General features: G+C 42.2%; 1 long non-coding RNA gene across 1 annotated transcript in view; it reads right to left on the bottom strand.

The window, feature by feature from the left end:
• Positions 1–1836: 1836 nt before the first annotated feature.
• The window catches only part of LOC134357758 (uncharacterized), a 38604-nt gene continuing 30135 nt past the window's right edge, over positions 1837–10305 (bottom strand). The window contains exon 3 of the long non-coding RNA XR_010020720.1: positions 1837–1883. This is a non-coding gene — a long non-coding RNA (uncharacterized LOC134357758). The remainder of the gene's footprint in view (positions 1884–10305) is intronic.

Raw genomic sequence — 10305 nt, 5'->3', positions numbered from 1 at the left:
CATTGAGGTAGTATAAGATAGAACTGTAAAATAGAACAGAATGCAGAATAAAGTGTAGCATTACAAAGTGCAGAACAGTCAGACAGGTGCAATGCCACAGAGAGGTGGATTATGAGGTCAGAAAGTGCATCTTATTATTCCAGGGAAACATTGTAACAGTGGGATAGAAACTGTCCTTGAGCCTGTTGGTACGTGATTTCAGCCTTTCATATCTTCTGCCTGATGGAAGGGTTGAAGAAGAGAATGTCCAGGGTGTGTGGGATCTTTGACAATTCTGGCTGCTTTACTGAAGCAGTAAGGTCTGGACAGAGTCCATGGAGGAGAGGCTAATTCCTGTGATGTGCTCAGCGGTGTCTGTAATTCTGCAGTTTCTTGCACAGCAGTTACCATACCAAGCCTCTTTGCATCTGAATAGGATCTATGGTACTTCGATTAAAAATTGGTGAGGGTCAAAAGGGACAGGATGAGTTTGTTGTCTTCTGAGGAACTCTAACCCCATAATTTTTAGTATAGGCTGTGTGCAGATGTTAACGTTTATGCCTGAAATAACTTGCAATCTCCATCTTATGTTTGTGATCCCTATCCTACCTGTTGCATTCCCAAACACAAGTACGTGATAGAAGCTCGTGGTTGGATTGCCTGAGTTGTACAGCTAACCCTTTTCCTTCAGCAGTTTTCCATTGTTCTAGTTTTTTTCAAACTTTCTATTTGTATATATGTGATTAAAGTGTCCTTTGAACGTTTCAATGTGTTCATTAGTTTGTATTATGTTTGCACTTGTCTGGATTTCTGTTTTATAAGGGGTGCCTCAAGAGGGCTGTAAGTGCGGCCACACATCCTGGCACCACGTAGCATGTCCTCACGGTTCAGCAGCACAACACAGAACATAATAAACAGCAAAACAAGCCCCATTCCTCCCTCCCTCCCTGTTTACAAATGATCCACACTTTTTACACCTTCTTACAGATTTTTCTTTGCTTATTATGATGTGGAAGGTGGGCTATGGCAGCTCCCAGAAAAGTAATCCGATCAGTCACATTCCTCCCCTTATTTCCCCATAAACTTGCAATTTATTCTCATTACGTGTCCATTAACTTTCTGATTCTTTTGCCACTCATCATCACAGGATAATTTACAGTGGCCAATTAACCTTCCGGCTTATCTTTAGGACATGGAGATAAATTGGAGTGCTCGGAGCAAATTTATATGGTTGCAGGGAAAATCTGCAATCTCCACACAGACAGGACTGAAAGACTGCTGGAGCATGAGGTGACAGCAGTGACTGTTGTACCACAGTGCCACACAGACTCGGGATCACTTCACCTGTCCCGTCTCATCATCTTTGATAACATCCCAGCCTGTAATTAATAATATGCATACATATTAATTTGTGTGCTTGATTTGTTTGCTTTCTCTGATTTATGATATTGAGAATCCAGCAGCAGCATGTTCTTATTAAGATTCAATTACATTTATTATCAAAGAACGTATAAATTAAACAACCTTGAGATTTGCTTGCTCGCAGGTAGCCACAAAGCAAGAAATCTGAAATAACCCAATTTAAAGAAAAAATATATAAATAAAAGACTAACACTCGGTGCACAAGAGAAAGAAAAAAAAACAAGTCATGAAGCGAACAACAGCATTCCAAACCAAAAAAAGTCCTCAGATTTGAACCCCGGAGCCCAAGCCCTCGCTTATCAGTTCATCATATTAGCAGACACGGAACATAGCAGCTGGGGCAGTTTTCAGTGCCATGGAGATGTCCATTGTGGAGAACGAGTGAATTCGGCTCTCGCCCCGACCGACACCCTGTCTTTTCGGTCTCTGTGGGCTGGCATTTAAATTGACCAAACGATGGAATAGCAAAAGGCTCTGGCACCCTGGAGAGAGGAATGAACATCATGGAGAGTGAGCAAAGTTGGCTCTCACCTCTGATCTGGGTCGGCATTTAAATTGTCTAAACAGCGAATCGTACATTGCACTAGGACCCAGGCACCACTGTTGCAAAAGGCCTCGGGCCTAGATCATGCTGCAGAGTGACTTGCTCCGGGCCAAGATTTCATTGCCCAGCGACTTGCTCGGGCCCAGTTCCTGTCACCCAGCCTGAAGCCACTTTCAAGCTCTTCAAAATCAGCTCAGTGCCCATAGTGATCCAATCTCACACCCTGGGCATCAGAACTCAATCTACATTGATTCATTCCCCGAACTCGCCTCGCCATTACTCATCCCTTCACTATTTGTAGCAATAATTTAACACAATTTACCTCAGAAAAGGTATTTTTAGTGATGTTTTAGTCAAATTTCTTAGCTGTTTGACCACCAAGAAACTGTCGTACATGTTTAGTAGCACCATCTTAACCGGTAATTGCTCACAAATGTAGATAAAGGGTGAAGCTGGCAAGTTAAGGGAACCTTGGCTGATGAGAAATATAGATGCCCTGGTTAAAAAAAGTAGGAAGTTGAATGCAAGTGATTCCTTTGATGAGTATAAATAGTTTAAGAGGGAAATCAGGAAGGCAAAGAGAAGGAATGAGATGGATCTGGCAGGTCAGGTTAAGGACAATCCCAAGAGTTCCCATAGTTATTTTAAGAGTAAATGAGCAGCTAGGGAAAGAATAGTCAGCTTAGAGATCAGCAGGGTGGTCTATGTCTTGGAGCTGCAGGAAATGGGTGGGATTTTTAAGAAATATTTCTCCTCAATATTTACTAAGCAAATCATGGTTGCTCAAGAGATAAGTGCTGTCTTGTAGAACATTCATTTTGCCAAGGAGGGGGTGTTTGCTGTCGTGCAAAACATTAAGGTGGATAAACCTGCAGGCTTTACCGAATGCACCCTTGGACTTTGTGGGAGGCTAGACGAGATATTACGGCCTCAGTACATTTTCCAGTTTTACCCAATTGCCTAATCTTCTAATTTAAAGTTGACATCCACAACACTGACATCTTTGCCTTTCAAATACCTTGGTTGTGGCCTTCCATGTCATTGTTATATATTTAGAAAATAATTGCAGATCCAATAAACATCCTGGATATTTACATTAATATTTTATAATTTAATATGTTCTTAAAATTTGAAGAAACTGAGTTATAACTAAACACTAAAATATTTTTTAAATTATTTAAACCTGGTACAAACCACTACAGATAATGGTAGATCGATAGATACTTTATTGATCCCAGAGGAAATTACAGTGTCACAGAAGCAGTACAAGTGCACAGATATAAATATTGGGGATATTTGCCATAGCATTGGAGAGGGATAGAAACAGACAAGTTAGGAAAGCATTTAACTGGAGTAAGGAGAAATATGAGGCTATCAGGCAGGAACTTGGAAGCATAAATTGGAAACAGATGTTCTCAGGGAAATGTACGGAAGAAATGTGGCAAATGTTCACGGGATATTTGTGTGGGGTTCTGCATAGGTACATTCCAATGAGACAGGGAAAGGATGGTAGGGTACAGGAACCGTGGTGTACAAAGACTGTTGTAAATCTAGTCAAGAAGAAAAGAAAAGCTTACGAAAGGTTCAAAGGACTAGGTAATGATAGCGGTTTTCTAGAAGATTATAAGACTAGCAGGAAGGAGCTTAAAAATGAAATTAGCGGAGTCAGAAGGGGCCACGAGAAGGCCTTGGCGGACAGGATTGAGGAAAACCCCAAGGCATTCTACAAGTATGTGAAGAGCAAGAGGGTAAGATGTGAGAGAATAGGACCAATTAAGTGTAACAGTGGAAAAGTGTGTATGGAACCAGAGGAGATAGCAGAGGTACTTAATGATTACTTTGCTTCAGTATACAATAGACAATAGGTGCAGGAGTAGGCCATTCGGCCCTTTGAGCCAGCACCACCATTCACTGTGATCATGGCTGATCACCCACAATCAGTACCCTGTTCCTGCCTTTTCCCCATATCCCTTGACTCTGCTATCTTTAAGAGCTCTATCTGACTCTTTCTTGAAAGAATCCAGAGAATTGGCCTCCACTTCCTTCTGAGACAGAGCATTCCACAGATCAACAACCCTCTGTGTGAAAAAGTTTTTCCTCAACTCCGTTCTAAATGGTCTACCCATTATTCTTAAACTGTGGCCTCTGGTTCTGGATTCCCCCAACATCGGGAACATGTTTCCAGGCTCTAGCGTGTCCAATCCCTTAATAATCTTATATGTTTCAATCAGATCCCCTCTCATCCTTCTAAATTCCAGTGTATACAACCCCAGTTGCTCCAATCTTTCAACATATGACAGTCCCGCCATTCCTGGAATTATCCCAGTGAACCTACGCTGCACTCCCTCCATAGCAAGAATGTCCTTCCTCAAATTTGGAGACCAAAACTGCACACAATACTCCAGGTGGGGTCTCAACAGGGCCTTGTACAACTGCAGAAGGACCTCTTTGCTCCTATACTCAACTCCCCTTGTTATGAAGGCCAACGTACCATTAGCTTTCTTCACTGCCTGCGGTACCTGTATGCTTACTTTCAGTGACTTCCCCTTTTCCTAGCTTGACACCATTCAGATAGTAATCTGCCTTCCTGTTCTTGCCACCAAAGTGGATAACCTCATATTTATCCACATTAAACTGCATCTGCCCACTCACCCAACCTGTCCAAGTCACCCTGCATTCTCATAACATCCTCCTCACATTTCACACTGTCACCCAGCTTTGTGTCATCTGCAAATTTGCTAATGTTACTTTTAATCGCTTCATCTAAATCATTAATGTATATTGTAAATAGCTGTGGTCCCAGCACCGAGCCTTGCGGTACCCCACTAGTCACTGCCTGCCATTCTGAAAAGGACCCGTTAATCCCTACTCTTTATTTCCTGTCTGCCAACCAATTTTCTATCCATGTCAGTACCCTACCCCCAATACCATGTGATCTAATTTTGCCCACTAACCTCCTACATTGGACCTTTTCAAAGGCTTTCTGAAAATCCAGGTACACTACATCCACTGGCTTTCCCATGTCCATTTTCACAGTTACATCCTCAAAAAATTCCAGAAGATTAGTCAAGCATGATTTCCCCTTCCTAAATCTATACTGACTCGGACCTATCCTGCCACTGCTATCCAAATGTGTCGTAATTTCATCTTTTATAATTGACTCCAGCATCTTCCCCACCACTGATGTCAGACTAACTAGTCTATAATTTCCTGTTTTCTCTCTCCCTCTTTTCTTAAAAAGTGGGATAACATTGGCTACCCTCCAATCCACAGGAACTGATCCTGAATCTATAGAACATTGGGAAATGATTACCAATGCATCCACAATTTCTAGAGCCACCTCCTTAAGTACCCTGGGATGCAGACCATCAGGCCCTGGGGGTTTATCAGCCTTCAGTCCCATCATTTTACCCAACACCATTTTCTGCCTAATGCGAAATTCCCTCAGTTCCTCTGTTACCCTAGGCCCTCTGGCCACTATTACATCTGGGAGATTGTTTGTGTCTTCTCTGGTGAAGACAGATCCAAAGTACCTATTCAGCTCGTCTGCCATTTCCTTGTTCCCCATAATAATTTCACCCGTTTCTGTCTTCAAGGGCCCAACTTTGTTCTTAACTAATTTTTTCCTCTTCACATACCTAAAGAAGCTTTTACTATCCTCCTTTATATTCTTGGCTAGCTTACCTTTGTACCTCATCTTTTCCCCCTGTATTGCCTTTTTAGTTATCTCCTGTTGTTCCTTAAATGTCTCCCAATCCTCTGGCTTCCCGCTCATCCTTACTATGTTATACTCCCTCTCTTTTATTTTTATACTGTCCTTGACTTCCCTTGTCATCCACAGTCGCCCCTTACTCCCCTTAGAATCTTTCTTCCTCTTTGGAAAAGGACTTTGGCGATTGTAGGCATGACTTACAGAGGACTGAAAAGCTTGAGCATGTAGTTATTAAGAAAGAGGATGTAATGGAGCTTTTGGAAAGCATCAAGTTGGATAAGTCACGGGGATCGGATGAGATGTACCACAGGCTACTGTGGGAGACGAGGGAGGAGATTGCTGAGCCTCTGGAGATGATCTTTGCATCATCAGTGGGGTCGGGAGAGGTTCCAGAGGATTGGAGGGTTGTGGATGTTGTTCCATTATTCAAGAAAGGGAGTAGGGATAGCCCAGGAAATTATAGACCAGTGAGTCTTACTTCAGTGGTTGGTAAATTGATGGAGAAGATCCCGAGAGGCAGGATTAATGAACATTTGGAGAGGTATAATATGATAAGGAATAGTCAGTATGGCTTTCTTTAAGGCAGGTTGTGTCTTACGAGCCTGATTGAATGTTTTGAAGATGTGACTAAACACATTGATGAAGGTAGAGTAGTAGATGTAGTGTATATAGATTTCGCAAGGCATTTGATAAGGTACCCCATGCAAGGCTTATTGAGAAAGTAAGGAGGCATGGGATACAAGGGGACATTGCTTTGTGGATCCAGCACTGGCTTGCCCACAGAAGACAAAGAGTGGTTGTAGACAGGTCATATTCTGCATGAAGGTCGGTGACCACTGGTGTGCCTCAGGGGTCTGTTCTGGGACCCCAACTCTTTGTGATTTTTATAAATGACCTGGATGAGGAAGTGGAGGGATGGGTTAGTAAATTTGCCAATGACATAAAGGTTGGGAGTGTTGTTGATAGTGTGGAGGGCTGTCAGAGGTTACAGTGGGACATTGATATGATGCGAAACTGGGCTGAGAAGTGACAGATGGAGTTCAACCCAGATAAGTGTGAAGTGGTTCATTTCGGTAGGTCAAATATGATGGCAGAATATAGTATTAATAGTAAGACTCTTGGTAGTGTGGAGGATCAGAGGGATCTTGGGGCCCAAATCCATAGGACATTCAAAGCTGCTATGCAGGTTGACTCTGGTTAAGAAGGCACACGGTGCATTGGCCTTCATCAACCGTGGGATTGAGTTTAGGAGCCGAGAGGTAATGTTGCAGCTATATAGGTCAGACCCCATTTGGAGTACTGTGCTCAGTTCTGGTCACCTCACTACAGAAAGGATGTGGAAATATAGAAAGGGTGCAGAGGACATTTACAAGGATGTGGCCTGGATTGGGGAGCATGCCTTATGAAAATAGGTTGAGTGAACTTGGCCTTTTCTCCTTGAAGCAATGGAAGATGAGAAGTGACCTGATAGAGGTGTGTAATATGATGAAAAGCATCATTCATGTGGATAGTCAGAGGCTTTTTCCCAGGCCTGAAATGACTAGCATGAGAGGGCACAGTTTTAAGGTGCTTTGAAGTAGGTTCAGTGTGAGATGTCAGGAGTAAGTTGTTTACGCAGAGAGTGGTGAATGCATGGAATGGGCTGCCGGCGACGGTGGTGGAGGCGGATACGATAGGGTCTTTTAAGAGACTCCTGGATAGGTACATGGCGCTTAGCAAAATAGAGAGCTATGAGTAACCCTAGGTAATTTCTAAAGTAAGGACATGTTCAGCACAACTTTGTTGGCAGAAGGGCCTGTATAGTGCTGTAGGTTTTCTATGTTTCTATTTGTGGTTAACTATTTTAGACCCTTGTGGATTGAATGAGTAATTCTTAAATTAATCAATAATGTATCATAGAAAATTGCTTAATAATAGAATGTTAATCTCTAAATGCAGGGTGATCCAGGACTAGAGTACATTACTGAAGTAAACGGCATGAAAGACGGTTACACAAATGGCAAGTTATGTTGCAGCTATACAATGTCCTAATTAACCCATACTTAGAGCAGTTAGTAGATCTTGCACAATCCTTTAGGGTTGAGGGTGACTCTAGTTCTGTGTGCCTGATCTAGGACTTCAGACTTGACCACAGATGGGGAAAGGGGTGCTTGATAGAGCACATTGCTGGGCAATAGGGAAAAGGAGAACTTCGGTTCTTGTTGGCTTCCTCGTGCTGCCAATGAAGAGACCATATGAGAAGCTTCTCCTTTGCATTAAAGTCAGTGAAGAGGCTACATTTTTTTTCAAGCAAGCTCTGAAAATAACTTAGAAATGCTGGTCCAGGTAGTAGGACTAAGAAGGAAGTTTTGCCAGGGAATTATGATTAGCTATGTGCAAAATGAGAAAGCAAGATCACGAAGGTTATAATTGTCAGATTATTACCTGAGCACATGCAAATCGGCAGAGAGTAAATAAGATTTGACAAGTGAACATATGAAAGAAATGGTTTTTAATTCATGGTGCTCTTTCCTCCCCCCCCCCATTTTTTCTTTCTTCCATGGCCTTCTGTCTCTATCACCAATACATTTCCTAGCTCTTTGCTTCATCCCTCCCCTCCAAGTTTCACCTATAACCTGGTGTTTCTCTCTCCCCTCCACCCACCTTTCAAATCTACTCCTTAGCTTTTTTTTTCTCCAGTCCTGCCAAAGGGTTTCAGTCCAAAACATCAACTGCACTTTTTTTCATAGATGATGCCTGGCCTGCAGAGTTCCTCCAGCATTTTGTGTGTGTTGCTCAGATTTGCAGCATCTGCAGATTTTCTCTAGTTTGTGTTCTAATTCATGGACCCTGGCACTAGTGTGGGATAGAGAGAAAGCTCTTCAGTTGAGAATGTCTTCTTGTGAACTCTGCTGGGAGAAGTAGTATTGCAAATTGCATAATTAGGGTTATAGAGAATGCTTTACACTAATTATGTCGGGAAGCTGGGGTTCAGGTGACAGGATGTTTAATAAATTGAAAGGCAATGAGAAATTGTTGGCACAGGATAGTGAAAGGTGAATAAAAATCAAACCATGAGATAAAGGGACAGAAATTATAAGTAAAATTACAGCAGAAATTGAATCAAGAGTAGGTTAAAAATTGTAAAAAGTCAAAGTTCAGTATTTTTATGAGAACAAAGTGCATGCAGTATTTGTAACTAGATGGATGAGCTAATGGTAAAATAGAAATTAGATATTTAAAAGCTATTAGAGAGGTGTGTTTGCAGAATGACCAGGAAAGGCAATTCAATACTCCAGGTTTGTTCAATATTCCAAAAGCATCGGAAATAAAAAAGATAGGATATTATCATTCAGGGAAAGTACCAATGCAATGGTATTGTAAGGTCTTGTGAATAAAACATGTGAGAGTCATTTTATGTGCTCAACAAAAACCACAGTCCTTTACTTCCATTATGAACAAACCAAAAGCAGTCACCTTACACTAATGTCATTATGTCAAACACCATCTCTTAAAGTGAACACAACAACTCAATGATGGTGCTTGTGAATGAAGTAGAAGAGTTTCTATTATAAGACTATAAGATGCAGGAGCAGAATTGGGATATTCTGCCAATCGGGTTTGCTCCACCTTTTCATCATGGCTGATCCATTTCCCTCTTCAACCCATTCTTCTGCCTTCTCCTCATAATCTTCACACCCTGACTAATCAAGAACTTATCAACCTCCACCTAATTCCACCCAATTACCTGGCCTCCACAGCCACTTGTGGCAACAAGTTCCACAGATTCACCACACTCTGGCTAAAGAAATCCATCTTCATTTCTGTTCTAAATGGAAGTCCCATCTTAAGACTGTGCCTTCTGGTCCTAGACCCGCCGCCCGCCGCACCAAAGGAAACAACCTGTTCACACCCACTTTATCCAGGCCTTTCAACATTCAATAGGTTTAATGAGATCCCCTCTATGCTTCTAAATTCCAGAGCTTCAATAGCTGCTCATGTGATAACCCTTTCATTGCTGAAACCATTCTGACGAAGTTCTGCTGAACCTTCTCCAATGTCAGCACATCCTTTCTTAAATCACAATACTCCAAGTGAAGCCTCATAAGTGCCTTATGCAGCCTCAGTATTACATCTTTGCTTTTATATTCTAGTCCTCCTGAAATAAAATGAATGCTAGCATTGCACTTGCCTTCCTCACCACTGTCTCAACCTGCAAGTTACCCTTTAGGGAACCCTGCAAGAGGACTCCCAAATCCCTTTGCACCTTGGATATTTTCATTTTCTCTCTGTTTAGAAAATAGTTCATGCTTTTATTCCCTCCACCAAAGTTCATTATCAGACATTTCTCCACACTGTTTTCTAACTGCTACCTCTTTGCCCATTCTCCTAATCTGTCTATCCCAGCATGTGAAGACAGACTCCGGCGGATTGAGCAGTTGAGACCAGTGGAAGGTCCAACAGTCAAGAAGGCGGTCTCTGCAAGCATAATGGAATGTGTAGAGCATGATAAGACAGAGAGGATGTCCTGGTCATCCGCTGCACCTAGTTCCATCTCCAGCCGTCTCGACTCTTGTCTTGCCACTGGATCCAGATGGGAATTGGGAAGAGACAGTGAGGCTGACGCTGCGCACCTCTTCCTCACTTAAATCCAAATCAAGCGCTAGTC

This window comes from Mobula hypostoma, chromosome 17, assembly GCF_963921235.1.
Source record: "Mobula hypostoma chromosome 17, sMobHyp1.1, whole genome shotgun sequence".
Taxonomy (NCBI): Eukaryota; Metazoa; Chordata; class Chondrichthyes; order Myliobatiformes; family Myliobatidae; genus Mobula; species Mobula hypostoma.
This window is presented reverse-complemented; position numbering and strand designations above follow the sequence as displayed.